Source organism: Anoplophora glabripennis, unplaced genomic scaffold, assembly GCF_000390285.2.
Source record: "Anoplophora glabripennis isolate ALB-LARVAE unplaced genomic scaffold, Agla_2.0 scaffold2042, whole genome shotgun sequence".
In the NCBI taxonomy this organism is placed as follows: Eukaryota; Metazoa; Arthropoda; class Insecta; order Coleoptera; family Cerambycidae; genus Anoplophora; species Anoplophora glabripennis.
This window is the reverse complement of record NW_019418138.1, coordinates 9,699-16,890: the sequence shown is the minus strand read 5'-3', so window position 1 is coordinate 16,890 and position 7,192 is coordinate 9,699.

The following is a 7,192-nucleotide window of genomic DNA, read 5'->3' as shown; positions in this document are numbered from 1 at the left end:
CAACTTGTTGACTTGAAATTGTGAATGGCTTCTCTAGATAAAACTATATATAAACTAAATTTGTTTGTTTTAACAATAATAAAGAATATTTTACTTATTTTTATATCTTTTCTATTCTATTACAATTTTATACAATACAAGGACTGTTTTTTCATTTAAAAAAATTTACTATATTTGTAATTTGTGTTATTTATTCTATTTTAATTACTTGTCCGTGTATTGTGTTTTACCTATCGTAAAATGCATACTTTCTTATTAATTACAAACTGAAATTCATCTTAAAATTAAAATGGCTGTCCCTTTGACACTTGGTTTGAGCTCATCAAATTTTTGGAGTTTTTATAAAGCTATGATTAAATGGCTTGTATTCAATTTTGTTCAGGTAAGTCCTGTTGTTATTATTTATCCTTTTTCTAAGGTTTAATGCATTAGTAATGTATTATTTTTAGGTTATAGCTATCAGTTTTATTATAGTGCACTTTAGTTTTCAATTTCAGGTAGGTACCTGTTATTTGCTACTTGCATCTTTCCTTGTTGGAAACGATGTAGATGTCCTGTATACCATTTATGGGGCCACTGGAAACCTCTATGGAAACTGCTTTATACTGGTTAGGGAAATTTTTTTCTTTTCTATTTCCGCAATAATATTAATTTTTAACGGTGTTCCGAGGGCAGGCAATGGATGGCACCTACATGGGGATGTTTTACATGCATTTACTAATATTCTGTTAGAATTTTATCAACACTCTAATTGGGGTGGCAGTGGTAAATTTTTTTTAATTTCTTCTATTTCCGCAATAATATTAATTTTTAAGGGTGTTCCGAGGGCAGGCAATGGATGGCATACATGGAGATGTTTTACACGCTTTTACTAATATTCTGTTAAAATTTTATCAACACACTCTTATTGGGGTGGCAGTGGTAAATATTTTAAATTTCTTCTATTTCCGCAATAATATGAGTTTTTAATTTTTTTTAAATTTCTTCTATTTCCGCAATAATATTAATTTTTAAGGGTGTTCCGAGGGCAGGCAATGGATGGCAACTACATGGGGATGTTTTACCTGCTTTTGCTAAAATTCTGTTAAAATTTTGTCAACACACTCTAATGGGGGGGCTGTGGTAAAATTTTAAAATTTTCTCTATTTCCGGAATAATATGAATATTTAAGGGTGTTCCGAGGGCAGGCAATGGATGGCTACCACATGGGGAAGTTTTACATCATTTTACTAATCTTCGGTTAAAATTTTATCAACACACTCTAATTGGGATGGCAGTGGTAAAGTTTTTAAATTTTCTCTATTTCCGCAATAATATTAATTTTTAAGGGTGTTCCGAGGGCAGGCAATGGATGGCACTTACATAGGGATGTTTTACCTGCTTTTACTAAAATTCTGTTCGAATTTTATGAACACATTCTAATTGGGGTGGCAGTGGTAAATTTTTTTAAATTTCTTCTGTTTCCGCAATAATATTAAATTTTAAGGGTGTTCCGAAGGCAGGCAATGGATGGCAACTACATGGGGATGTTTTACATGCTTTTACTAATACTCTGTTAAAATTTTATCAACACACTCTAATTGGGGTGGGTAAATTTTTTTGAATTTCTTCTATGAGGGCAGGCAATGGATGTCAACTACATGGGGATGTTTTACATGCTTTTACTAATATTCTGTTAGCAATACTATTAATTTGTAAGGGTGTTCCGAGGGCAGGCAATGGATGGCAACTACATGGGGATGTTTTGGGGGTGTTTTACATGCATTTACTAAAATTCTGTTCGAATTTTATCAACACACTCTAATTGGGGTGGCAGTGGTAAAATTTTATTAATTTCTTCTTCTTCCGCAATAATATTAATTTTTAAGGGTGTTCCGAGGGAAGGCAATGGATGGCACCTACATGGGGACGTTTTTACACGCTTTTACTAATATTCTATTAAAATTTTATCAACACACTTTTATTGGGGTGGCAGTGGTAATTTTTTTAAATTTCTTCTATTTCACCATTAATATGAATTTTTAAGGGTGTTCCGAAGGCAGGCAATGGATGGCAACTACATGGGGATGTTTTACATGCTTTTACTAATACTCTGTTAAAATTTTATCAACACACTCTAATTGGGGTGGCAGTGGTAAAATTTTATAAAATTCTTATATTTCCGCAAAAATATTAATTTTTAAGGGTGTTCCGAGGGCAGGCAATGGATGGCAACTACATGGGGATGTTTTACATGCTTTTACTAATATTCTGTTAGAATTTTATTAACACACTCTAATTGGGGTGGCAGTGGTAAATTTTTTAAATTTCTTCTGTTTCCGCAATAATATTAAATTTTAAGGGTGTTCCGAAGGCAGGCAATGGATGGCAACTACATGGGGATCTTTTACATGCTTTTACTAATACTCTGTTAAAATTTTATCAACACACTCTAATTGGGGTGGCAGTGGTAAAATTTTATAAAATTCCTCTATTTCCGCAATATTAATTTTTAAGGGTGTTCCGAGGGCAGGCAATGGATGTCACTTACATGGGGATGTTTTACATGCTTTTACTAATATTCTGTTAAAATTTTACCAACACACTCTAATTGGGGTGGTTGAGGTGAAATTTTTAAATTTTCTCTATTCCCGCAATAATATGAATATTTAAGGGTGTTCCGAGGGCAGGCAATGGATGGCAACTATATGGGGATGACTTACGTGGTTTTGCTGATATTCTGTTAAAATTTTATCAACACACTCTAATTGGGGTGGCTGTGGTAAAATTTTATAAATTTCTTCTATTTCCGCAATAATATTAATTTTTAAGTGTGTTCCGAGGGCAGGCAATGGATGGCACCTACATGGGGATGTTTTACACGCTTTTACTAATATTCTGTTAAAATTTTATCAACACACTTATTGGGGTGGCAATAATATGAATTTTTAAGGGTGTTCCGAGGGCAGGCAATGGATGGCAACTACATGGGGATGTTTTACATGCTTTCCCTAATATTCTATTAGAATTTTATCAACACACTCTAATTGGGGTGGCTGTGGTAAAATTTTATAAATTTCTTCTATTTCCGCAATAATATTAATTTTTAAGGGTGTTCCGAGGGCAGGCAATGGATGGCACCTACATGGGGATGTTTTACACGCTTTTACTAATATTCTGTTAAAATTTTATCAACACACTTATTGGGGTGGCAGTCGTAAATTTTTTTAAATTTCTTCTATTTCCGCAATAATATGAATTTTTAAGGGTGTTCCGAGGGCAGGCAATGATGGCTACCACATGGGGATGTTTTACATCATTTTACTAATATTCTGTTAAAATTTTATCAACGCACTCTTATTGGGGTGGCAGTGGTAAATATTTTAAATTTCTTCTATTTCCGCAATACTATGAGTTTTTAAGGGTGTTCCGAGGGCAGGCAATGGATGGCACTGACATGGGGATGTTTTACCTGCTTTTACTAAAATTCTGTTCGAATTTTATGAACACATTCTAAATGGGGTGGCAGTGGTAAATTTTTTTGAATTTCTTCTATTTCCTCAATAATATTAATTTTTAAGGGTGTTCCGCGGGCAGGCAATGGATGGCAACTACATGGGGATGTTTTACATACTTTGACTAATATTCTGTTAGAATTTTATTAACACACTCTAATTGGGGTGGCAGTGGTAAATTTTTTAAATTTCTTCTATTTCCGCAATAATATTAATTTTTAAGGGTGTTCCGAGGGCAGGCAATGGATGGCAACTACATGGGGATGTTTTACATGCTTTTACTAATACTCTGTTAAAATTTTATCAACACACTCTAATTGGGGTGGCAGTGGTAAAATTTTATAAAATTCTTATATTTCCGCAAAAATATTAATATTTAAGGGTGTTTCGAGGGCAGGCAATGGACGTCACTTACATGGGGATGTTTTCATGCTTTTACTAATATTCTGTTAAAATTTTATCAACACACTCTAATTGGGGTGGTAGTGGTAAATTTTTTAATCTTTCTCTATTTCCGCAATAATATTAATTTTTAAGGGTGTTCCTAGGGCAGGCAATGGATGACTGCTATATGGGGATGACTTACGTGGTTTTGCTAATATTCTGCTAAAATTTTATCAACACACTCTTATTGGGGTGGCAGTGGTAAATTTTTTAAATTTCTTTTATTTCCGCAATAATATTAATTTTTAAGAGTGTTCCGAGGGCAGGCAATTTATGGCAACTACACGGGGATGTTTTACATGCTTTTACTAATATTCTGTTAGAATTTTATCAATACACTCTAATTGGGGTGGCAGTGGTAAATTTTTTAAATTTCTTCTATTTCCGCAATAATATTAATTTTTAAGAGTGTTCCGAGGGCAGGTAATGGATGGCAACTACATGGGGATGTTTTACATGCTTTTACTAACATTTTATCAACACACTCTAATTGGGGTGGCTGTGGTAAAATTTTATAAATTTCTTCTATTTCCGCAATAATATTAATTTTTAAGTGTGTTCCGAGGGCAGGCAATGGATGGCACCTACATGGGGATGTTTTACACGCTTTTACTAATATTCTGTTAAAATTTTATCAACACACTTATTGGGGTGGCATATGAATATTTAAGGGTGTTCCGAGGGCAGGCAATGGATGGCTACCACATGGGGAAGTTTTACATCATTTTACTAATCTTCGGTTAAAATTTTATCAACACACTCTAATTGGGATGGCAGTGGTAAAGTTTTTAAATTTTCTCTATTTCCGCAATAATATTAAATTTTAAGGGTGTTCCGAGGGCAGGCAATGGATGGCACCTACATGGGGATGTTTTACATGCTTTTACTAATATTCTGTTAAAATTTTATCACCACACTCTTATTGGGGTGGCAGTTGTAAATTTTTTAAATTTCTTCTATTTCCGCAATAATATTAATTTTTAAGGGTGTTCCGAGGGCAGGCAATGGAAGGCACCTACATGGGGATGTTTTGAATGCTTTTACTAATATTCTGTTAAAAGTTTATCAACACACTCTTACTGGGGTGGCAGTGGTAAATTTTTTAAATTTCTTCTATTTCCGCAATTATATTAATTTTTAAGGGTGTTCCGAGGGTGGGCAATGGATGGCAACTACATGGGGATGTTTTACATGCTTTTACTAATATTCTGTGAGAATTTTATCAACACACTCTCATTGGGGTTGCAGTGGTAAATTTTTTTAAATTTCTTCTATTTCCGCAATTATATTAATTTTTAAGGGTGTTCCGAGGGTGGGCAATGGATGGCAACTATATGGGGATGTTTTACATGCTTTTACTAATATTCTGTGAGAATTTTATCAACACACTCTAATTGGTGTGGCAGTGGTAAATTTTTTTAATTTCTTCTATTTCCGCAATAATATGAATTTTTAAGGGTGTTCCGAGGGCATTCAATGGATGGCAACTACATGGGGATGTTTTACATGCTTTTACTAATATTCTGATAGAATTTTATCAACACACTCTAATTGGGGTGGCAGTGGTAAATTTTTTAAATTACTTCTATTTCCGCAATAATATGAATTTTTAAGGGTGTTCCGAGGGCAGGCAATGGATGGCAACTACATGGGGATGTTTTACATGCTTTTACTAATATTCTGTTAGAATTTTATCAACACACTCTAATTGGGGTGGCAGTGGTAAATTTTTTTAGTTTCTTCTATTTCCGCAATAATAGTAATTTTTAAGGGTGTTCCGAGGGCAGGCAATGGATGGCAACTACATGGGGATGTTTTACATGCTTTTACTAATATTCTGTTAAAATTTTATCAACACACTCTAATTGGGGTGGCAGTGGTAAATTTTTTAAATTTCTTCTATTTCCGCAATAATATGAATTTTTGAGGGTGTTCCGAGGGCAGGCAATGGATGACTGCTATATGGGGATGTTTTACATGCTTTTACTAATATTCTGTTAAAATTTTATCAACACACTCTAATTGGGGTGGAAGTGGTAAAATTTTAAAATTTTCTATATTTCCGGAATAATATGAATATTTAAGGGTGTTCCGAGGGCAGGCAATGGATGGCTACCACATGGGGAAGTTTTACATCATTTTACTAATATTCTGTTAAAATTTTATCAACACACTCTAATTGGGGTGGCAGTGGTAAATTTATTTGAATTTCTTCTATTTCCGCAATAATATTAATTTTTAAGGGTGTTCCGAGGGCAGGCAATAGATGACTGCTATATGGGGATGATTTACGTGGTTTTGCTAATATTCTGTTAAAATTTTATCAACGCACTCTAATTGGGATCGCAGTGGTAAATTATTTAAATTTTTTCCATTTCGGCAATAATATTAATTTTTAAGGGTGTTTTGAAGGCAGGCATTGAATGACTACAATATGGGGTGTTATACTTAGTTGGACTAGCATTCTGTTAAAATGTTAAATTTCTAATTGGGGTGGAAAAGATACATGAAATTACATATGCAACACATGAAGTCCAAGTACGAGTTGTGGATGGAAGATAACAGCGTGAAGGCGATAGTGGAGTGTACTAAATATCTATTCTCATTAAACTGCCTCTACGTCGGCACCAAGGATGAAAAGTTGTGGATAGCTTCACTCAAACGGATTGCCTTCCCTTGCAATATGATACATTTCTAAAAATTTTCTTTTTTTATGGTTTGTTTCTGAACCTAATACAAAAATTTCGTCATAATTCATACTGTGACCTGAGGATAAACAATGATTTGCCAACATGCAACTGTGTTTATTCAGTCGTATGACACTTTTTATGTGCTGTAACTCTATCTTTTAGTTCCGTGTTCAAGACTCCCGGAATAATAATTCAGCAATACAAAATTTTCATTATTTTTCAGTACCACATTTAGGTGCTGTTTCTTCCAAATTAAAAAACGTCTGTCTGGTCAAGGTGGTGTCAAGTAGGCTTTTAAAAATCATTTAACGGTAAATAATCTGTTCACTAAATTAAAAGATAAAGATCTGCTATTGCAGCGGACCAGTGTAGTTTATTGCATCCCATGTATGGATTGTGATTTGAAATATATAGATCAAACAAAACAAAAACTAAAAGATAGAGTTACAGCACATAAAAGTGACATACGACTGAATAAACACAGTTGCATGTTGGCAAATCATTGTTTATCCTCAGGTCACAGTATGAATTATGACGAAATTTTAGTATTAGATTCAGAAACAA